This window comes from Pipistrellus kuhlii, unplaced genomic scaffold (genome assembly GCF_014108245.1).
Source record: "Pipistrellus kuhlii isolate mPipKuh1 unplaced genomic scaffold, mPipKuh1.p scaffold_m20_p_2, whole genome shotgun sequence".
Lineage (NCBI taxonomy): Eukaryota > Metazoa > Chordata > Mammalia > Chiroptera > Vespertilionidae > Pipistrellus > Pipistrellus kuhlii.
Window position 1 is genome coordinate 5,739,154 of NW_023425515.1, and position 24,696 is coordinate 5,763,849.

Consider the following 24,696-nt stretch of genomic DNA (forward strand, 5'->3'; position numbering starts at 1 on the left):
GCCTCCTGTCCGCCCCAACTTTCTGTACCGCCCCCACCGCTATTGGTCCGGCTCAGCCCCCGCCCCCGCGACGCTGTAGGTTTCTTTCGGAGGGGAGCTTCACAAGCTCCAATTGGTCGCCCACTCGATGTTCCCGTCGTTCGATTGGCCCGCGGCGCCCGCTTTCGCGGGACTCTGCTCTCGGGATGGGGCGGGGCCAGCGGCAGCGCGCGGCGCAGGATTGGCTCGCCGCACAGAGGGGGCGGGCCCACGCCGCGCGCAGCACCGCGGCTGGAGCGCGAGGAACCGCTACCGCCGCCTCAGTCGCCTCAGTGCCTCAATCTCCTCAGTCTCCTCAGACTTCTCAGACTCGGCCGCCTCAGGCTCCGCCGCACCGCCTGGATCGCCCGGTCCCCGACCCCCGACCCCGGCCCGGCCTCCCGCCGGCCCGTCCGCGGGCACGCCCTCTGGTGAGTGAGTGGTCGCGGGCGGGGCCGGGGGCGGGGTCCACAGGTGGAGCTGGGGGACCCGGCCGGGAGTTGGGGTCAGGGCCACGGGGTCAAACCCGGGTCGGGCTCCGGTCTTGGGTCGGGCGGGGTCGGGGCCAGGCGGTGATTGGGAGGCCGTGGCCAGGGCGGCGACCTCCCGCGGCCGCCAACTTTGGGAGGGGGGCGCACGTCTGGGGCTGACCGAGTCCCGAGAGGCCGAGAGAGCGGAGGCCCCGCCCGGCCCTGCCAACTTGGTCGGCAGCTGCGGCGCCGGCGGGCGGTGGGCCGGCGGGTGGATCGGGCCCCGGTCGTCCCTCTTCCCCGCGGCCTTCGGGGTTAGCGCCGCGCGGCCCACCTCTCTGAGGAGCCGGAGCTGGCCGGGGTCCGGGCGGGGGGTCGGTACTGGGACTTCGGGTGGACGAGGTTCCGCCGGGCCCCCCCCTGCCCCCACTCCCCCAGAAGTTGTCGGCGAGACGACTGCCTTCGGTAACGGCTGGATGGGCTCGCTTCTGGGGGAACAGCTGCCACGATTTTGTTCGTGAGGCTTAAGTTTCCAACGACCTAAACTTGCTCGCAGGTGACGGGGGAAGGTGGTGGGGGCAGCACCCCCGGCGCCCGGTGCGGCGGGACGCGGGAGCTGCCGCAGACGCGCAGGGACTGAGCGCCACGCGGGAGAGCAGGACCCGCGCGGTGCCCTCCGCGTCCCGCCCTCGGGCGCCGCGGCTGCCCGCCCGCCCCGGAGCTGAGGCGGCTGCGTGGCTCCGTGGACCCTGAGTCAACGCGAGGAGCACGCAGGTCACCCGGAGGCAGTGCACGCTGCTCTTTTTCAGCCGCCGTATTTTCTTCTTTTTATTTGCGAGCACGTCAAAATGTGTTTCTTATTGTTCCCACAAGTGTTTTGCCCTGGACGAATTGTTCAGTGAAAGCTTTTTTTTTCTTTTTCTTTTTCTTTTTCTTTTTGCCTGGTGGCTTTTCTAAATGTTCTCTCCAGACTCTGAAGTGTATTTATTCACATAACCCATTTGAAAGTTAGCAGAAAGTCAGATCTTAAATCTTGTGTGTAGGGTTGGTTCTCTTCCTCCTGTCTTCCCTCTGAGGCAGCACGGGCTCCAGGGCCTGTTCGCCCTGCATGTCAGCCCACAGGACTCCTTGGGTTGATGAGGATTTATGGTGTGCGTGCGATTCACCAGAAGGAAGACTAGGGCAAGCAGGCCTTGACCAGGTCTCTACTTCGAGCCATTCTTTGGGCACAGGTCCTCCCATGTCCTTCTGAAATTTAATTTGTTTTTAAGGGTGAGCTTTGCTCCTTTGCTGTTCTTTGAACTTGGCTTAGACGTGGGAACAAAAGAAGTGTGCAAGGCAGCTTTCCTATTGAAGAGAGCTGATGGCCAGTCTCATGCACAGGAACAACTCATCATCTTAAAATGCTTCAGAGAGGCCCATTTTGGGCCAAAGAGAACTGGAGAACAGTGGCACTCTGCAGGGGTTGTTGGCAAAATCCCCACAGACCACATTGATCCTCACATTAGAGGAGCTGGAGAAGTTTTGGATGGTGTTTTCAGACTTGGAGATCCTTGGGAAACCAAGGGGTCTTCAAATATAAATACAGTCACTGACCAACTGGTGTTGGTTACTTTTGAGAACTATTGTTTTCTCCTTGTATGTAGATGCTGCTGTTTATACACATGCAAGTTCATTACACGTGTTTTAAAATTTGTATAACTTTATGTATTTTCTTAGATAATACTCAATATTATAAAGTTATGAAAATGTTTGATAGTAAAAGGAGTCTAACTTAAAAGATTGGGTACCCTGTTTAGAATTCAGGGCTTTGTGACTAGTGTTGCCACAGGTGTTGCTGATTACTGGTGATCCTGGACCTCAGAATGTCACTTTTTCAGATGTCATTATTAATACTCAGGTTTAGAGAAAATATACAGCTTTACTGTTACTGTTTTTAAGGACTTCTGAGAAAGTTTCAACACCTGTTAATTTTATTAGATGTTTAAAAAGAAGCTATCTCTAACAGCTCCCCTGCTGTTAGAGGGGAGCTCTGAGCATGCTGCGTTTATATTTGCAAAAGTCCCATGAGGTCCTTGTAACAATCTAGGCATTCAAGACTGGGTGCTGTGTTTCAGTTTCAATAATTTCAGTTCCTTGACCTGTAGCCAATTCCTGGACTCATAGCCATATGTCACAAAAAATCTCAGTGTCAAACTGTAAAAATGATTACTGAGTCAAGTTTTTGGTAGGTAGAAATTGTTCCCTTTGGTGAAGAAGGCTGGTCCTTTGGGCCATAAGAAAGAATAATACCTGCTCATGTGTTAGAACCACCTCTAAAGTTAAACATTAGGATGAATACTGTGTATTTTGATATCTCAGCCCTGGTGGCAAGGACTCTTACAGGCATAGTAGTTGGATGTCCCTGTCCATGGTGCTGAATATGTGTTCTCTGTTTTTTTCATCTCCAAGGTTTCCAGTGTGAGAGGGGTTTTTGGAGTATGTTTTAAAATGAATTTCAGAATTCCCACTATTAAAGAAAAGTAGAACAGGGAAGTTTTATTGAACCTGAAAGGAATCGTGCATTTAAAAAACTCAAGCCATGTTATTGTCTCCTTTTTAAGTGGATAATTGTGCCGACTCAACAGTTCCATTCCCTTGCTTAATCTCCTCCTCAGGTGGAAATTTTCTTGCTAGCTATGGACATCAAGTAGCAAATCATTGAAATTAAACGAGAACCTGTTTGATTAAAACCACCCTCTTTAAAATGTACCTTTATTATATTATATAAAGATATTTGTACATAGAGGAAATTTGTTCTTCCCTTATCTGGGTTGATTACAGCATACGTCACACTCACTGACATGGTGCTTCTTACCCTTATTTGAGAGTGAATGAGCCCTCTGAGTATGTGGTGGGGCTGTTGGGCATTTGCCAGGCATCTCTGCTGTGTTGGAGCAACATCTACTCTCTCTTCTATAATTTTGAGAAATCTTTCTAAATTATTTAGATAAATTTGTCGTTTCTCTTGAATTGCTCTACAGGTTAGCAATAGAAAATAATAGATGTTACTTGTGGTACAGAGATTCTCCCACACAATAGCAAATTGTGCATCAAACTAAGCAGTAGATTGTTGAGGTGTTTTTTTTTTAATTTTTTAATTTATTAAATTATTATCTGTGTACATATTTTAACATTGCCCCCCCCCCCACATACCCTCCCTCCCCAGAGTTTTGTGTCCATTAGTTGTACTTATATGCATGTATACAAGTCCTTCGGTTGATCTCTTATCTCCCCCAGATCTCCCTACTCTCCCCGGTGTAATTTTACAGTCTGCTTGTTGCTTTACTGTCTTTATATCTATCTTTTGGTTTGTCAGTTTATAATGTTTTTTAATGTCCATAAATGAGTGAGGCCATGTGGTATTTCTCTTTTATTGACTGGCTTATTTCACTCAGCATAATGTTCTCTAGTTCTATCCAGGTGTTTTTTTTAACTTTTTTTTTTTTTATTAAATTATTATCTGTGTACATATTTTACCATTGCCCCCCCCCTCCCAGAGGGTTTTTTTTTTGTGTGAGCATTTAAAAAATATTTCTTTTTATTGATTTCAGAGAAGAAGGGAGAGGGAGTCAGAGATAGAAACATAAATGTTCTGAACATTGTAACTAGTCCTTTGGTCCGGTAGGTTGTACACTTAACCCAATTTACTCTTTGCATCTGTTTTGTTGAAGGAAACCCAGGGCAGCTTTCTTCCTCCTCCTCCAAGGTTCAGAAATATTTTCCGATGTCTACTCTTTGCCAGGCCCTGTGATATGATCTGGGAAACCACAGGGGGATGAGCCAGAGTTCTTATCATTGAAGGACTTACCACTTTGGACCTAAGAAAAGACATGTAAACAAATGGTTAAAGGGGGCCACACCCAGTGCTGCAATTGGGATACAAGAGAGCTGGGTTAGTGTGTTGAAGAGGGGTGATTTATTTAGGCTGGGAATCTGAGAAGGCTTCAGAGTGGAAGTAGCCTTTGGGCTGAGCTCTGGAAGATGACTTGTAATTGTTTGGGTGGGGATGGGTATAAATCGATTTGAAAAAGATAAGGAGGTTAATGTAATGGTAGAACAGGGTATGTGATGGTGCTGAGTCTGGAGGCATGAGGAGCTTTTTAAAAGGGTTGGGACTCCACTAGAAGTGTGTGTGTGTCTGTGTGTGTGTGTGTGTGTGTGTGTGTAAGGAGAGTTGAGAAGAGTTTGTGTGGTAAACAAATAATGGCCTTCTAAAGCAGTCTACATCCTTATCCACAGAGCCTGTGAATGTTTTATTACCTGGCAAAGAGATTTAAGATAGCAGATGGAATGAAGGTTGCTAATCATCTAATTTTAAAATAAGGATATTATCTTGGAATACACAGGTGGGCCCATAGAAATCACAAAGGTCCTTAAATATGGAAGAGGGAGGCAGAGGAGTCAGTGTTGTAGTGATGTGAAATGAGGAAGATTACCTAACATTTCTGGCTTTGAAAATATGTAAAAGGGGTCATGGGCCAAGGAATGCTGAAGCTCCGAAAGCTGGGAAAGGAGAGAATATTGATTCTTCCCCAGAACCTCCAGAAAGGAAAATAGTCCTGATGACTCCTTGATTCTAGCTTAGTGAGAACCATGTCTGACTTCAAATATCCAGAACTGTAAGGTAATTAATTTGTGTTGTCACTAACGTGGAAATTTGTTAGAGCATCCACAGGAAACTGTTGCATGTTAGAACTCTGCTCTAGGAAGTTTTAGCTGGTGAAGTTTGAGGAGGAAATAACATGACCAGAGTGGCTGTAGAAGATAAACTGGTTCAGCTGCTGTTTGGGAGGAGGTTGTCCCAAGTAAGCATGGTTCTGATTCCCTGTTTCATCTCCTAGCAAGATTTGCATCTGATATTATCTTACCTGGCCTTGAAATTTTTCTCTTAGCAAGCTGCTAGGTCCTGCCCCCCTGGCCCCACCCCCCACCACCCGCCCACCCCAGCAGCTAATTCCATATTCCACTGGCCTACCTTTCCTCTGTGCTGGGTACTCAGAAGAGAGTAGATTTGGTATTCATCTATCGATACAAGTGGGGTTGTAGGGTAGGCCCAATTCCAACCTCAGAGCTGTTGTTAAAGTACTTTAGAAGGGTTTGTTTCTTCTCATCCTTGCTAATATTACTTTGTATGTTCAGATGTTTTAATTGTTGTCAGTCTAGTGGATATTAAATATCTCACTGTTTTAATTTACATTTCATTGATTATTAGTGCATCTGAGGACTTCTTATCCATTTGGCTTTTCTCTTCTATAATTGTATTCACTTGTTTGTCCATCTGTTGTCTGGATTATTTTTTTATAGCTTTTTTAAATTTCTTTATATGTTCTGGATTCTATTTATGTTCTATTTTCATTTTTATCCTTTTAAAATGCTGCTTTGATGAACAGATGCTTAATTTTAATGTCAGATTTATTAATTTTTTTTCCTTATGGCTTGTGGTTATTAAGTCTTATTTAAGAAATTATTTGTTACCACAAGGTTATAAGGTATCCTGCTCTTTTAAAAATCTTTTTTGAATATTTGTTTTTAATATTCTACTCTGAACTTATTTTTGTGTGAGATGTGACATAGAGGCATAATTTTAGAATTTTTCCAGTACTTTAAATTTATTTTTGTATATATTTTTATTGTTGATAGTATTACAGATGTCTCTCATTTATCTCCCCCGCTCCCCCAATTTACTCCACTGCTCCTAGCCTCTATCCCTCCCTCTAGGTTTTCACCATCCTACAGTATTATTTATTGAGTACCATCCATTCCCCAGTGACCTGCAGTGCTACCTTTGAAACATACCAGATTTCATAAATGTGTGGATCTGTTTCTAATTTCTCCATGTAGATAATGATAATTTTATTTCTTTCTTCCTAGTCTTCAAATATATATATATTTATTTTTTGTCTTATTCCTTTGTTTGGACCGCTAGGCAAAAGTTGTGATAAGGCTATCCTAATATTGTTTTCAACTTTAAAGGGAGTGCTTTTAAAGCTTTCAATGTGGTTTGCTTTTTTAAATTTTTTATAGGTTCCTTATATTAGGTTAAGGATGGTCTCATCTACTAACAGTTTGATTTAATGTTTTTAAAAAATCATTATTAGATTTTGAATTTTATCAAATAGTTTTCTGTACTTATTTAGATGATTTTATGTCATATTTTTCTTCTTTAAACTGTGACTGAGATGAAATATTTTAATCTTTAATTTCTTGAGATGTCTTTTGACATGATGTACTATATTTAATGATTATTATGGGATCCAATATGATAATATTTCATATAGGATTTTGGTATATATATTCTTAAGAAGAATTAACCAATAATGATTATTTTATTGCTAATTTTTAGTTTGGTATCAAGGAGATGCTTCATTATTTCTGTAATTGTTTCTGAGAAGGAGGGATTTTTGTTTCCTAGAAGTTTGGCAAATTGCTTCTTAAATGTCCTACACCTGGGCCTCTTTAGAACATGGAGATTCTTTTTTCTTTTAAATATATTTTTTTAATTAAGTTATTATTTTTGTACATGTACCAATGCCCCTCCTCCTCCCGTACATACCCTCCCTCCTCAGAGTTTTGTGTTGTACTTATATGCATGTATACAAGTCCTTCGGTTGATCTCTTATCTACATGGAGATTCTTGTACCAGCAATTAATCACTTTATAAGGGTTGCTAGTTCATTCTGCTCACATTTTATTGGCCAGAAGGAGTCATTCTGGCTATACCTAGTTTCAAATGTGGCAGGGTCGTGGAGTCTTTCATGTCCTGGAAGTTTACAACTGAATACTGGTAAATATTAGTAATATTTATCATACTGTGGAGGCTAATTGATGTCAGTGTTGTAAAGTTAGCCAAAACTCACATAGTGCTCCTCTCTAAGTCTTGTTTGTAGGTATTACAAGTGTGTTGGTCATCCAGGCACCAATTAGAATGTGAAGTTAGATATCATATTGATTTGTGTTCCTACCTACTCTCTCCAGAACCCACCTTGGGAATTCCTGCCTTTCTTCCTCTCCTTATTGCAGAGGAAACATTTCTTTTTCTCATTCCTTCCCATTGACCCAAATCTTAACCTTGCTTCAACACTAGCATAGGACCTGCTGAAATTCTCTGTTAACTGTGACCCATGATGAATTTTCCCTTCAATTCTTACAGTACTCCACTGCCTCAGCAATGTAGAGAGCAAGATTCAGTTGTGTTTAAGGGTGATTGGTTGATCAGAAAAGACTTTACATCCAAGTGCAAGATTCCTCCCTTTGCTTGGGCTCTGTAGTGGGAGGCTACATATAGTGGACAGGCTCTATGAAGGTGGCCCCACCATGATCCCCACCTCTTTGTATCATGCCTTTGTGTAATCAGCTTTGACTGAAGTGGGACTTGTGACTTGCTTCTAACAGGATATAGCAAGAGTGATGACATGTTACTTTCATGATTATGTTATACTAGGGGCCCAGTGCAGGAATCCATACACCTTGAAAGGAACTGTGGGCTGGGAGGCTGCCTGAGGCACAGGGCCGGGTCTCAGCCCACCTCCACGCGCCTACCCCAACCCCCTCTCAGTCTCCTGTCTGCCAGCAGCCCTGCTCCGCCACCACCGCTCCCATGCACTGACAATGCCAACCCCACTTGAACCCACTGACAGCACAGGGCAATTGGGGCAGGCTTCAGCAGCGGGTGTGAGTGAGGCTGGTGCCATCAGTGGGTACAAGTGGCGGCTGTTGCCCCGATCGCTCCTCAGGAGCAGTGGGAGGTGGAGAAGCTCTCAGGGGTGATCAGGGCTGGCAGCCGCCACTTGCACCTGCTGATGACACTGAGTGATCAGGACCAGTACTGGGCACTGGCAGCGGGTGTGAGTGGCGGCTCAGACACTGGCTGCGAGTGCAAGCAGGGCTAACACTGGCAGTGGATGTGAGTGGCGGCTCTGGCAGCAGATGCAAGTGGGGCCAGTGCTGGCAGCAGGTGCAAGTGCCAGATAGGACCGCGGCACGGCACATGGGAGCAAAGAATTTTCAGTAACCACCAGAGGCTCACCCCAATGACAGCAACCAACACCCCGCCTTAGTCTGGCGCCCCAGCTCACCTGTTCCACCATCCTGCTGTGGCCAATGCCTGCCATGTTCTGCACATGCCCCCTTGTGGTTAGCACATGTCATAGTGAGTGTTTGTTTAGTTGTTCTGGTTGTTCCACTGTTTGGTCTATTTGAATATTAGCCTTTTTTTTTATTTTTATTATATATATAGGACTAGAGGCCTGGTGCATGAAATTCATGCATGGGAGTGTTCTCAGCCCAGTCTGTACCCTCTCCAATCTGGGACCTCCTCACAATCCAGGACTGCTGGCTGCCAGCTGCTCGTCTGCCTGCCTGCCTGGCTGATTGCCCCAACCACTTCTGCCTGATTGCCCCTAACCGCTTCTGCCTGCCAGCCTGATCACCCCCTAACCACTCCCCTGCTCGACACCTAATCGACACCTAACTGTTCCCTTGCCGGCCTGATTGCCCCCAACTGCCCTCCCCTGCTAGCCTGGTTACCCTAACTGTCCTCCCATGCCAGCCTGGTCAGCCCCAGTTTCCCTCCCCTGCTGGCCTGGTTACCCTCTAACTGCCCTCCCCTGCAAGTCTAGTTACCCCTAATTGCTCTTTCCTATAGACTTGGTCCCCTCCCAACTGGCCTCCCCTGCTGGCCCAGTCACTCCTTAACTTCCCTCTTTTGCTAGCCGGGTTGCCCCCAACTGCCCTCCTCTGCTGGCCCAGTCACCCCTAAGTTCCCTCCCCTGTAGGCCTGATTGTCCCCAACTGCCCTCCCTTGCAGCCTGGTTCCTCCCAACTGCCTTCCCCTGCTGATCACCCACAACTGCCTTTTCCTGCCAGCCATCTTGTGGTGGCCATCTTTGACCACATGGGGTGGCCATCTTGTGTGTTGGAGTGATGATCAATTTGCATATCACCTCTTTATTTCATAGGATTATATACAATTCTGTCTTGCTAGAAACTTATTTAGAGACTCTCTTTGCTGGCTTGCTTAAGTGGTTATGTTGGGGAAACCCAAATGGCAAGAAATGCAGGTGGCTCCAGAAGCTGAGGGCAGCCTGCAGGGACAGCCAGTAGGAAGCAGGGGTCCTCAGTCCTACAGCAAGGAAACATCTACCAATGGATTGAGTGATTTTAGAAGTAGATTCTCCTACAGTTGAGCCTTCAGATGAGAACATGGCCCAGCCAACAGCTTGATTCAGCCATGTGAAACCCTAAGCAAACGAATCAGGTAAGCCTGCTCAGACTCCTGACCCACAGAAACTGAGATAATAAATATGTATTGTTTTAAGTTACTAAGTTTGTTATGCAGCTATAGAAAACTAATGTGTCCTATCTGTATTGACCTACCAGTTATCCCCAGTAGAAGTGGGTTTGGGTTGATAAAGTGTGTTTGACTCTATTTGAGGGAGTCTGGTTTTTATTATTTAAAAAAAAAAATTATAATTATAAAATTAATACAAATGTTTTTGTAGAAAAATTGGAGCAAGTAGAAAGTATGAAGGTCAAAATGAACATTGTTCATAATCTCACTGCACAAAGATAGCTAATACTTTTTTTCGACTTTTATTAATATATGGTATGCATATCCTCTAAAAGTTGAAAGTAATTCCATAATGTGTTTTATGAACAACTTTTTTCTTTGTACTATATAGTGACATGTTCTGTGTCATATTCTTTTTTTTTTTTTTTTTAATATTTTTTTATTGATTTTGTACAGAGAGGAAGGGAAAGAGATAGAGAACTAGAAACATTGATGAGAGAGAGTCATCGATCAGCTGCCTCTTGCACACCCACTACTGGGGATGTGCCCGCAACCAAGGTACATGCCCTTGACCGGAATCGAACCCAGGTCCCTTCAGTCCCCAAACCAACGCTCTATCCATTGAGCCAAACCGGTTTCGGCATATTCTTTTAAAGTATGTTTTTGAATGGCTGCATACTATATCAATGGGTGTCCCAATTTATTGAACCACTTTACTATAGCTGGACATTCATGCTGCTTTAAAATATTTACCATCATAAATAGTCTATACAAAAATTATTGTGTGTATCACCGATTATTTATGAAGGATAAAATTTTAAAGATAGAATTATTAGGTTAGAGCTTGTAAATGGTTTTAAACCTTTTGATACTTAACCATCATCTTCCATTGTTTCTAAAAAAATAATATAAAACTCAAATGTCTGTCTCTGTAACTCACCAGGTTGGGATAGGACAGAACTATTGATTTTTGAGCATTTAGGTTTCTGTTTTCTTAACCCTGTTTGCAAAGTGCTTTTAAATTATTCATTAAAGTGCAGTAAGGATTCTATTTATAGACATGTTTGTGTATGAGATTGCTCCCTTAATGTCTGGGCAAAAAGCCTATGAATTGCTATTATCACATCCCTATCTTGTAAATCCTCTTCTACTCCTACTCACCCTTTCTTTGTTCTCAACCAGATAGACATTGAGGCACATAAAATTCTGTGGCTTATGATTACTCAGATGAAATGGATATTTAGTGGCTAGCCCTTGTTCTTTTCTTCTTGTCATTCATTAAGTAGTTGACTTCGTAAAAATTAGAGATCAGCAGAATATTATTAATTCAGAAACATTTTTCTTGATTCATAAAATGAGTGCTTATTTAGAAAATTTATAAAGATTATTATAAAAAAAGAAAAATCTTTAATTCTATCACTCCTAGATGACTTCTGTATAACATAACTTGTTTATTAAGCTTATTCCTGTAAATATTGATTAGATTCCAATGACTAATATTTTGTTTGGGATTTTTGCATCCAAACTGTGAGTAAAATTGCCCCATAATATTCTTTTCCTGCAACTGTTCTCTCTCTAATTGGAGATGAATACCTAATTTGTTATTTTGCAATTTTTCTCTTTGACTGATATGTATCTGCATTTAAAGTGATATATTTCCTTATAAATAATGATTGACATGCATTATACAGAGTTTGATTGAAGTTGTTTCATTATTGTTTACTAGATAATATACACTGAATTGTGCCCCCCTCAAAGTCATATGTTGAAATTCCAACCCCCAATGTGATGGTCCTTGAAGATGGGGCCTTTAAGGGGTAATTAGGTTCAGATGAGCTCATGAGTGCGAGGTCCTTATGATGGGGTTAGTGCCTTATAAGAAGAGCCTAGAGAGCTTGCATTCTCTCTCCCTCCCTCCCTCCCTCCCTCCCTCCCTCCCTCCCTCCCTGCCATGTGAGGATACAGCAAGATGGCAGCCAGGAGGAGGCCTCTTACTAGAGCTTGCTAGCCTCTGAAACAGCAAGAAATAAATGTCTGTCAGTGCTGTGGTTGTTATAATAGCCTATGTAGACTGTGATAATGTAATTTTTCTTTGATTTGTAGGTCATTTAGAAGAATATTTTTAAATTTCCAAACATGTGTATTTTCTTATTTTATTCTTCTTCAGCATGATTTCATTGCCCAAATTTCTTAATCTTTATGATTTTAATCCTCTGAAACTTGTTGATATGCTATATGCCCAGAATATGGATTGTAAGTTTTCTCAAATGTTCCTGTGTACTTGAAAAGAATTAGGTTCAATATTCTATAACATCAGCTAACTTGGTAAGCATATTACTCACATCTTAGTCCTATATTTTTCTCTGGTTATTATATGATAGATATTACTAAGACAATTACACAGTTTCATTATGATTATGGATTTGTCTTATTTCTCTCTGTAGTTCTGTCAATTTGTATTTATATACTTTGAGACCATGTTTTAGGGGCATGCAAATTTAAAATTGTTTTATCTTGTAAACGAATTGAGACTTTAATTACTATAAGTGGTTTTCTTTATTTCTAGTAATAAATCTTTGCCTTGGTGGTATAATATTTCAGAACCCTTTAGGCTCATATTTGCATGATCTCTTTGTTATCTTTTTATTATTTTACTTTTAATCTTATTATATTTTTATCCTTTAGATATGCAATTTTATTTTTTTCATCCAGTCTGATATGTTTTGTCTTCTAATTGGAACATTCAACTCATTTACATTGAATGTAAATACTCATCTATTTGAGTTTAAATCCACAATCTTATTATATACTGGGTTGGACAAAAAGTAGGTTTATAGTTGTGAGTACATGGAAGTTTATTATTGTATTACAACTGCAAATATACTTTTGCCCATCCTGTATTTCTCCTGTCGTATATTTTTTGTGTTATTTTTCTTGTATTATTTTAAACTACATGATTTTTAAAAATAACTCTGCTTTTCCACTCCAATAAATTGAAGGTTATATCTTATTTTTCTTTTGTGTGTATATGGTTACCAATGTAAATTAGATAATGTATTATTAACTTCCCCAGATAACACAGTTATACCTTCATCTGAACCATGTAGAAATCACAGTTTCTTAAAATACTTGAACTCTGTTTACCTTCCTCAGATTTATATATGCTTGTTGTTGTGTATTTTACTTGTGTGAACCTTTTTATTTTTTAGTTTAAAACATCTGATGAAAGCCCAATGGGGTATATATTTGGGAAGATGCTCCAAATGTGGCTTGGAAAGTTGAGGGAGGTCAGTCCTCAACTCCCTACTACTTCTGGGGTAAAAGGTCCAGAAACCCATGCAGGCGGGGTTACTGGGATACCCAAGCAAAGACAGGACAGATCCTTGTAGCCTAAACTGGGGCCTGGCCCAATTCTTAGGCTCACTTTCTGTTGTACCCTTTTTAAACTTAAGTAGCTGATATTAATATTAACAGTGTTATTATTTATTTTTTTAAATAAATCTTTATTGTTCAGATTACAGATGTTCCTCTTTTTCCCCCTCATAGCTCCCCTCCACCTGATTTCCCCCAACCCCACCCCATGCCTTTACCCCCTGCCACTGTCCTCATCCATAGCTGTAAGATTTTTGTCCAATCTCTTCCCGCACCCCTCACGCCCCCTTCCCCACCCCCTGAGAATTGTCAGTCCATTCCCTTATTATGCTCCTGATTCTATTATATTCACCAGTTTATGCTGTTCATCAGATTTTTTGTTTTAAATATATTTTATTGATTTTACACAGAAAGGAATTGAGAGGGACAGAGAGTTAGAAACGTCAATGAGAGAGAAACATCGACCAGCTGCCTCTTGCACACCCCCCACTGGGGATGTGCCCGCAACCAAGGTACATGCCCTTGACCGGAATCGAACCTGGGACCTTTCAGTCCCCAAGCCGACGCTCTATCCACTGAGTCAAACTGGTCCTGGCTGTTCATCAGATTTTTTTATTCACTTGATTTTTAGATTCACTTGTTGGTAGATATATATTTGTTGTCACCTTGTTCATAATTTTTATTTTACCTTTTTCTTCTTCCTTTTCTTAAAGAATACCCTTCAGCACTTCATATAATTCTGGTTTGGTGGTGATAAACTCCTTTAGCTTTTTCTTGTCTGTGAAGCTTTTTATCTGACTTTGAATTCTAAATAATAGATTTTCTGGGTAGAGTAATCTTGGTTGTAGGTTCTTGCTATTCATCACTTTGAATATTTCCTGCCACTCCCTTCTGGCCTGCATAGTTTCTGTTGAGAAATCAGCTGACAGTCGTAAGGGTTCTCCCTTGTAGGTAACTAACCGTTTTTCTCTTGCTACTTTCAAGATTCTCTCTTTGTCTTTTGCCCTTGGCATTTTACTTATGATGTGTCTTGGTGTGGTCCTCTTTGGATCCCTTTTGCTTGGGGTTCTATGCACTTCCTGGACTTACAAGTCTATTTCTTTCACCAGGTAGAGAAAGTTTTCTGTCATCATTTCTTCAAATAGGTTTCCAATATTTTGCTCTCTTCTTCTGGCACCCTCATAATTCAGATGTTGGTACACTTGAAGTTGTCCTAGAGGCTCCTTACACTATCTTCATATTTTTGGATTATTTTTTCTTTTTGCTTTTCTGATTGGGTGTTTTTTGCTTCTTCGCATTTCAAATCTTTGACTTGATTCTTGGGATCCTCTAGTCTTTATTTTAATCAGTGTATGCTTAATATCTAGTTGGTCCTTTTTCATATTCTTGAAGGTCTCACTAAATTTCTCGAAGGTTTCTATAAGATTCTTGAGTAACCTTATAACTGGTTTTGAACTCTATATCCAGTAGTTTGCTTTCCTCCATTTCTTTCATTTGTGACCTGTTTCTTTGTCTCTGCATTTGGTTGATAGAGTGTTGATAGAGTGGCTTTGTGTGCTAGTGGCCTAGTGGCTATAGGGCCCAGTGTGTCAACCTCCTCAATTACCTGAGGTGAACACTCTTGGTGCACCCCTTTGGTGGACTGTGGACACAGTTTTGTAGTTAAGCCTTGATTATTGTTGGTATCACTGGGAGGAATTGACTTCCAGGCTAATTGGCTGTAAGGATCAGCTGTGGCTATAATGGAAGAACTGTGGTGCTAGAGACACCCTTATGGGGCAGGACTTGTTTCTGTGGGGCTTTGGTGCTCACTGAGTCTGCCTATTAAATATGTCACTTATGTATGTGAGGAGTTGAAATCTGGTGTCATCTCACACTGACCACTAGGTACAGTGGCTCCTGGATCTTCAAAGAGGTTCAGATCAGCTACTGTCTGAGGCCACCCAGCAGGAGCTACAGTGAGATCTGCAGATTTCTCCTTTTTGTTTGGGGTTTGGAAGTTTTGGAGCTCTCTGAGCCAGCTGCAAATTGTTAGGTTAAGCTGGTATAGGGCAGGCCATTCATATGCAAAAGCTGCTGCACAGCTCAGGCGTGTTTATAAATTGGGTGGGGTGGCGTCTCAGGGAATCACTTGGGCGTGGCAAACACTGATGGCTGCCAGACAGCAGTCTCTGTGTCTCTGCATTTCCGCATCCCTGCGTCCCTCACCCAGTGCAGTAAACAACGATTCCTGCATGCATCTCTGCAAGAAAGCCACCCTCACTTTCCAACCTCATGCCAGTTTCTCCTTGTAAGAGTCTGGGTCCCCAGAGTCTCACCGGAAACTGGAGTTCAAAGCAGTTGGTAGCTTGAATCTCCCTTCCAATTGAAAACAATGCACCCAGTCGCCAGCCCGATTCGCATGCCTCCGTACCTCTGCTTTTCCACACCTCTGCACCTCCTACAGTCTCAATGAGCTTTTTTCTTTTCTTCTACTTATAGAACTTCTACTCTGCCAGCTTTACCATGGTTCTGGGTGATAGTCGTTTTGTCTTTTAGTTGTAGTTTTGGTGTGGTTGTGAGAGGCAGCACATATAGGTATATACTTTATGCCGTCATCTTGGTTTCCAACAGTGTTATTATTTCATATGCTATCAGTGATCATTTAGATTTATTCCCTTTTTAAAAAATATATATTTTATTGATTTTTTACAGAGAGGAAGAGAGAGGGATAGAGAGCTAGAAACATCGATGAGAGAGAATCATCGACCAGCTGCCTCTTGCACACCCCCTATTGGAGATGGGCCCGCAACCAAGGTACATGCCCTTGACCAAAATTGAACCCTGGACCTTTCAGTCCACAGGCCGATGCTCTATCCACTGAGCCAAACCAGTCTCGGCTATTCCCTTTTTTTTTAAATTATTATTTTTATTGTTCTCTCTGACATTTCTGACCTTTCTTCTTTAGGCATTTTTTTATTGTAAGTTAGCTGCTGATAGATATTTCCAATTTGTTTTTTAATTTCTTTATTGATTAAGGTATCACATATTTGTCCTCGTTCCCCCATAATTTCTTTTCTAAAAATACTTTGATTTTACTTTTATTCTTTTAAAACTTCTTTTTAAAAAAATATATTTTATTGATTTTTTTTTACAGAGAGGAAGGGAGAAGGATATAGTGTTAAAAACATTGATGAGAGAGAAACATCAACTAGTTGCCTCTTGCACACCCCCCCACTGGGGATGTGCCCACAACCAATGTACATGCCCTTGACTGGAATCGAACCTGGGACCTTTCAGTCCGCAGGCTGACACTATCCACTGAGCCAAACTGGTTTTGGCTTAAAAATTCTTTTAATTCACTTAATTTACATGCCATATATTCACCCTTTAAAGTTAATGATTCAGTGTTTTTTGGTATATTTATAAGGTTGTGCAACTGTCACTACCTAAGTGTAGAACATTTTCATCATCTTAAAAGTAATCTCATACCTGTTAACAGTAACTCCTTATTCTTCCCTTTCTCCAGTTCCTGACAAGCATTAATCTACTTTCTATCTCTAGGAATCTGCCTATAATGGACATTTCATATGAATAGAATAATAAATGTGTGGCCTTTTGTGTCTGGCTTCTTTCCTTAGTAGTATAATATTTTCAAGATTCATTGATGTTGTAGCATGTGTCAGCACTTCATTGCTTTTTATGGCTGAATGATATTCCACTCTATGGATACATCACATTTTTTTTTATCCATTTATCAATAGTAAGATGTTTGGGTTGTTTCCACTTGTTTATGGCTATCTATATCATAAAAGCCTAAGCCACCATTATGGCAGAATGACCGGAACGACCAGTCACTATGATACACACTGACCACCAGGGGGCAGACACTCAGTGCAGGAGCTGCCCCCTAGTGGTCAGTATGTTCCCACAGGGGGAGTGCTGCTCAGCCAGAAGCGGGGCTAATGGCTGGTTAGTGCAGCTCCACAGCAGGAGCCTCTCCTGACTCTGCAGCAGCATTACCGAGCCACGTCAGCAAGCTCAGCGGACCAGGTTGAGCACAAGCAGCGTGGCACCAGGCCCCAATTTGGACTCTTCCCTGGCTGTTGCCACTTGGCGCACTGCTACATCCTCAGGGGATGTTCAGCTGCCGGCTTAGGCCCAATCCCAGTGCCGTTCTCTGTAGAAGGCAGTCAGTCTGAACAACTCAGTGACTCAGGGAAGCACAGGGAACTCAGGGTGAATCTGCCTCCGTGCTTTACTCACCTACTCGATGGTGTTCTCCAGACAGTCCATGGTGGCCCAGCCTGTGCAGGTGCAGCAGCTGCTCAAGCTCAAGCAGAAGGCTGTGCAGCAATCTAGCCACAAGGTGGCAGTTGGACATCCCCTGAGGAACCTCTCCGCCCCATCCTCAGCACATGGATTTCATGCGTTGGGCCTCTAGCTATGAATAAAATGCCATGAAAAGTCATGTACAAGGTTTATTAAGCATATGTGTTTTCAGTTTTTGGGGGCATGTACTTAAGAATGGAATTGCTGGGCCATATAGTAATTCTATGCTTAACCTTTTGAATAACTGGCAAACTGTTGACCGCAGAGGCTGCACCATTTCACATTCCCACCAGCAATGTATGAGAGTTCCAATTTCTTTACATCTTCACTTGGCATTTTTTTTTCTTTTTTTACTCTAGGCATGTTATGAGTATCTCATTTTTGTATTGATTAGCATTTCCCTAATGACTGATGCCCTTGAGCACATTTTTGTGTGTTTATTGACCATTTGTATATTTCTTTGGAGATGTACCTATTTAGATCCTATGGCCATTTTTATATTGTGGATTGTTTGTCTTTTTATTGTTGATTTGTAAGAGTTCTTGATAATATTTTTTACTAATCCCTTAATAATTTGCTATTATTTGCAAATATTTTTTCTCCAACTGAATTGTCTTTCCACTTTCTTGATAGTATCTTATGAAGCAAAAAAGGTTTTAATTTGATGATTTCAGTTTATTTATTTGTTCTTTTGTTGCTTATGCTTAGGTGTCACATTTAAGATAACATTACCTAATCTCAGGTCACAAAGATTCACATCCATGTTTTATTTTAATAGTTTTATAATTTTAGCTCTTACATTTAGTTATTTGATACATTGAGTTAAACTTTTGTTGTTGTTAATCCTTACCTGAGGATATTTCCCCTTTGATTTTTAGAGAGAATGGAAAGGAAGGGAAGAGACAAAGAGAGAGAAACATCAATATGAGAGAGATACATCAAGTGGTTGCCTCCCACACTAGGGCTGGGGATTGAGCCTGCAACTGAGGTATGTTCCCTTGACCACAATTGAACCAGGGACCCTTCAGTCCAAGGGCTGATGCTCTATCCACTGAATTAAACCGGCTACGGTGAGTTAATTTTTATATGGTGTAAAGGAGGAGTTTTACTTTATTCTTCTGCATGTGACTATCCAATTGTCATAGCACTTTTGTTGAAAAGACCATTTTTTCATTGAATGGTCTTAGCATCTATGCCGAAAATCAGTTGACTATAAAATATTTGGTTTCTTTGCCTTTTTAAAAAAATTTTTCTATTTTTCATTACTGCCTTATTTTGTGTTAAATAGTTTCTAGTGTGCATTTTAAATCTCCTAATCATTTATTTTATTATATTCTCAGGTTTGCTTGGGCTTCTTACTATTAACAACTTATAACAATTTAGTTTAGATTCCTACCAATTTAATTTCAATAATAAATAAAAACTTTATGCTTCTATACATCTTGATTTACTCCCCATCCCTTGTGCTCTTATTGTCTTACAAAGTACATCTTTATACATTCTGTGCACATCAACTCAGATTTATAAATATTGTCTCTTACAGTTATTTTAGGTAGTATAAAATACTTAGAAACAAACATTACTTTTATATTGTCTTTTGTAATTCTATAATTATTTTTACTGGTTCTCTAGTTTTTCACCTGGATTTGAGGTACTAGCTAGCATTCTTTCATTTTAGTTTGTAGGCATCATTTTACTATTTCCCATGGGGCAAGTTTTCTTGTAACACAGTCTGTCAGTATTTGTTATCTGAAAATGTCTTAATTTCTCCTTCACTTTTTCCTCCTCTTCTTTGCTTTTGAAGGATAATTTTGCTGGATATAGAAATCTTGGTAGTCTTTTTTAAAATAATGTTTATCTCTTAAAATATTGCTGTACCCCTTTCTCTTCTCCTTCTGAGAGTTCTTTATGCATGGAGTGCATAATGGTTTGCTTGATGGTGTCCCACAGGTCTATGAGGCTCTGTTCTTTTTCTCTTTTATAAGGAAGACTTTATTCAAGGGGAGTATTATAATGGAGTTTTACAGTTTTTCTTCCTACTTTTTAATTTCTGTTCCTTAGATGAAAATTTCAGTTGACCTGTCTTCAAGTTCACCAATTCTTATCTGTTCAAATATACTTTTTAATTCCCCTAATGCAGTGGTCAGCAAACTCATTAGTCAACAGAGCCAAATATCAACAGTACAATGATTGAAATTTCTTTTGAGAGCCAAATTTTTTAAACTTAAACTTCTTCTAATGCTACTTCTTCAAAATAGACTCGCCCAGGTCGTGGAAGAGCCACACTCAAGGGGCCAAAGAGCTGCATGTGGCTTGCGAGCCGCATTTTGCTGACTACGGCCCTAATGGATTTGTCATTTCAGTTAACTGTACTTTTTAGCTCCAAGATTTTTATTTGGGTTCTTTTTATAATTTCTATCTCTATGAATAGTCTCTATTTGTTGAGAAATAAGTCATATTTTCCTTTAATCCTTTAGATAGAGGTTCATTTAGTCCTTTGAACATAATTAATATAGGTTATATATAGTCTTTGTCTTAATAAGTCCAATAGAGGCCTGGTGCATGAAATTTGTGCACTGGGCGAGGGGGTCCCTCAGCCTGGTGTGTGCCCTCTCGCAGTTGGACATTGCTCTTGCAGTCTTAAGACCTCTCGCTCCTTACTGCTCACCTGCTTGCTGCTCCTTGCTGCTCAGCTCACTGCTCTGTCGCATTTCCACAGAGGCGGGAAAGACTTCTGCCACTGCCGCTACACTTGCCAGCTGTGAGCCCAGCTTCTGGCTGAGTGATGCTTCCCCTGTGGGAGCACACTGACTACCAGGGGGCAGCTCCTGCATTGAGCGTCTGCCCCCTGGTGTCAGTGTGCATCATGGTTCTGGTCGTTCTGTCGTAAAGGCTGCTTAGGCTTTTATTTTATAGATAATTAGAGGTTCCTCAGGGACACTTTTTTATTTTATTGATTTTTACAGAGAGGAAGGGAGAGGGATAGAGAGCTAGAAACATCGATGAGAGAGAAACATTGACCAGCTGCCTCCTGCACACCTCCCACTGGGGATGTGCCCGCAGTCAATGTACATGCTCTTGACCGGAATCGAACCTGGGACCCTTCAGTCCGCAGACGGACACTCTATCCACTGAGCCAAACCAGTTTCGGCATCAGGGACACTTTTTATTGCTTGCTTTTTTTCTGTGTATGAGTCATACTCTTATTTTTTGTGTGTCTTATAATAATTTGTTAAAAACACATTTAAATAATATAGTTGGCCGAAGCCGGTTTGGCTCAGTGGTAGAGCGTCGGTCTGCGGACTGAAAGGTCCCGGGTTCAATTCCGGTCAAGGGCATGTACATTGGTTGCGGGCACATCCCCGGTAGGGGGTGTGCAAGAGGCAGCTGGTCGATGTTTCTCTCTCATCGACGTTTCTAGCTCTCTATCTCTCTCCCTCCTCTCTGTGAAATATCAATTAAAAAATAAATAAATAAAAATAAATAAATAAATAATATAGTTGGAAATCTGACAATCCAATTCTTCTCTCTCCCCTTGAATATTGTATGCTGCTGCTTATTGTAGTAATTTTTGTTTGTTTAGTTACTTTTCTGAACTAACTCTTTAAAGTTTGCATTATTTGTCATGTATTTCCACTGAAGTCTCAGCCTAGTATGGTTGATTATAGCATCTTGGGTCTTCCCTGGGCATTCATACATCTTTGGGTATGTATACACTTCTGCATATACATACAGCCTTCTAGGTTTTCAGGAATATATTGGAACTTTTCAAATTCCCATGTAGACATCTCATTTCCTCCGCTTTTTCTTTTAAGCTTTTGGGTTAATGTATTACGCTGTTGTCCATTCTCTCAGGTAGTTTAAAAGTTAAACAATTGCTTCTAACTGTTTTGACATATACCTCTGAAGAAAATGCTTTTTGGCACTGGGAAAGCTCTGACTCAGGTCAAATAAAAACAGTCTTGAAAGTGGAACCCATTATCCATGTCAAAAAGTGACAGTTCTCTGGGCATAGACTTTGCAGGGGTTCCAATCCTATTCAGTTCCCTATGGTGGCTGCCAGACTACTAGTTTTCACTATGATTCCAGGCTTTTGGTTTTTAAGACTACTATAGAGTTGAGGTGGCATTGGGAGGTGGGGCGTGAGGATAGCAGAAGAGCAAGTTAAAACAGCACAGGTTTGTTCTTCTTTCGGAGCTTCAACCATTTTTATTTAACAAAGGCTCCCTAGATTGTTGCAAGCCTTTGGTTAAATTCCCAGATTTCTGAAAAAGTTGAGTCTGACAATTTTTGCTATATTTTTCATTGCTTTTATGGAAGGAGGAATTTTTGTAAGTTATTTATTTACTATTTTCACTGACATCACCCTCATCTTTATTTTTAAAGTATTTTTCTCACATATTGAATTTTATGTCCGCATTATTTTCTTTCAGTACACGGGAGATACCTTTCCACAGTATCTGGGCTTTTATTATTCATGTTCAGGAGTCAGTAGTCAATGTATCTGCTGCTCCTTTGGAGATAATCTGTGTGTTTCCTATTGTTTTTAAAAGATGTCCTCATTAGCCTCACATTTCTGTAGTTTTACTAGATTTCATGCATCTCTCCCCAAGGTATGTTGACTGATATCTAAGGTATGTTGTAAGGTATCTGTGGACTGATACCTTTTATAACCCTAGAAATTTTGCTGTCATTATCTTCAAATATTGCTTCTACCTCATCTTCTATCTTCTTTCAGGATGCTAATTAAATGTGTTAGATCTCTAACCAAATGTTCTCATACCTGCTCTTCTATATTTCCCAGATTTTGGTTTCTTCATAATTTAGTTTGAATATTTTCTTCTGACCTAGTTTGCAGTTTATTTCTTCTCCCTTCAGTCCCACCTAATCTGCTTTGAAACCCATCATGACATTTTTACTTTTCAGTTCTAGATTTTTAAAAACTTAAAAAAACTATGTTACTTTATTATCATTTTTGTTAATGCTCACTTAGGATAGTTTTTGGCACTGGGGAAAGCTCTGAATAGTTTTTCATTGATTTTAGGTAAAGTGGAAGGGAGGGAGGACAGGAGAGAGGGAAGAAACATTGATTTGAGAGAGACATGTCGATTGGTTGTCTCTTGCATGTGCCCCAGAAATCGAACCAGCAACCCTTTGGTGTGCAGGCCGACACTCTAACCATTGAGTAAGCACCACTGGCCAGGGCAAAACTATGTTACTTTTTATAGCTTCTAATCTCTACTGGGGTGACACTGTCATTTATATTTTTGACCATAGCAAGTATAGTGTATTTTGTTTTTTTAAATTGCTGTTAAATACATTTAATATCTTAACCATTTTAAAATGTACAGTATAGTGGTATTATATACATTTATAATGTGCAACCATTACCACCATCATCTCCATAGCTCTCTCATCTTATAAAACTAAAACTCTATGCTTATTAAACAGTAATTTTACACCCTACCTCTTTTTCCAGGCCCCTGGAAACTTATTTTACTTTCTTAATGATTTTGACTACTCTAAGTACCTCACATAAATGAATTATACAGTATTTGTTCTTTTGTGTGCCAACATATTTCATTTAGCCTAGTGTCACTGAGTTTCATCCATGTTGTAGCATATGTCAGAATTTCCTTCTGTTTTATTTTTGAATAATAATCCATTATATGGATATACCACAGTTTGTTTATCCATTCACCCATCAGTGGACACTGGGTTGCTTCCATGTTGTAGCCATTGTGAATAATACTGCGATGAATATGGATGTACAAGTATAAATTCAAGACTGTTTTCAATTTTTTTGGTATATCCAGAAATGGAATTGCAGGATCATATGGTCATTTTATATGTAGATTTTTGAGGAACTGCCATACTCTTTTCCACAAATCACAGTGTTTTTTTTTATTATGCTAAAACATATATAACATAAAATTTATAATTTTAAGGTACACTTTAAATGTACAGTTATTTGGTATTAAGTATATTCACATCATTGTGCAAAACGATCACCACCATTTATCTCCAGGGCTTTATCTTACAAAATTGAAACTGTTCCCATTAAACAATCTCCTTCCCCAGACCCCTGACACCCACCATTTTACTTTCTGTCTCTATGAATATGACTACTCTAGGAGCCTCTCATAAGTAGAATCATACAGTATTTGTTCTTTTGTGACTGGTTTGTTTCATTTGGCATAATGTTCTCAAGGATCTTCCACGTTGTGGTGTGTGTCAGAGTTTTCCTTCCTTCCTTCCTTCCTTCCTTCCTTCCTTCCTTCCTTCCTTCCTTCCTTCCTTCCTTCCTTCCTTTTATAAAGGCTGAATAATATTCCATTGTAGCATAGAACACATTTTGTCTATCCATTCATCTGTTCATGGACACTTGAGTTGCTTACACGCGTTGGCTATTGTGAATAATGCTGCTGTGAACATGGGTGTATAAATATCTGTTTGAATCTCTGCTTTCACTTTTTTGTATATATAATCAGAGGTGGATTTGCTGGATCATATGGTAATTATGTGTTTAACTTTTTTGAGGAACCACCATACCATTTTCCATTGCAGTGGTACCATTTACATTTCCACCAATAATGTATACAGATCCTAATCTCTCCACAATCTTGCCAACACGTTCATTTTCTAATGCATATGAAGTGATCTTTTATGTGGTTTTGATTAGCATTTCCCTTATTATTAGTAATGTTGAGCATTTTTATGTGTTTATTGGCCATTGGCTTATCTTGATTAGCATTTCCCTTATTATTAGTAATGTTGAGCATTTTTATGTGTTTATTGGCCATTGGCTTATCTTTATAAAAAAGTCTATTCAAGTCTTTTGCTTATTCTTAAAAAATGGAGATATTTGTTTTTGTGTTATTACAAGTGTGTGTGTGTGTGTGTGTGTGTGTGTGTGTGTGTGTGTAATAGTCTATATTGGTTAATTCTAACTTCTTATGTTTTTGTGGATCTGTTTTTGTTTTCTGTGACTTCTATTATTTCTTGCTTATGGAGTGTTATTTCTTTGTGTGTGCTAGACTTGTATTTACAGAATTATTTTGAGGAGGAACAATTTGAGATTTAGGATGATTATCTCTGCCTTCCTATTCAGGGTATTCGAAGGAATGGCTATGGTTGGGAGAGAAACCCTGTAATCTAATCTGGGTGGACAGCTGTGCTCTTCCTACAGTCAGG

At 40.6% G+C, this 24,696-nt stretch overlaps 1 protein-coding gene across 14 annotated transcripts in view; it reads left to right on the plus strand.

Moving 5' to 3' along the window:
• Positions 1-242: 242 nt before the first annotated feature.
• The window catches only part of PCBP3 (poly(rC) binding protein 3), a 188,045-nt gene continuing 163,591 nt past the window's right edge, over positions 243-24,696 (plus strand). For all 14 annotated transcript variants that reach the window (XM_045585304.1, XM_036445828.2, XM_045585307.1 and 11 more), the window contains exon 1: positions 243-449. The gene's annotated coding sequence lies outside the window, so the exon portion shown is untranslated. The remainder of the gene's footprint in view (positions 450-24,696) is intronic.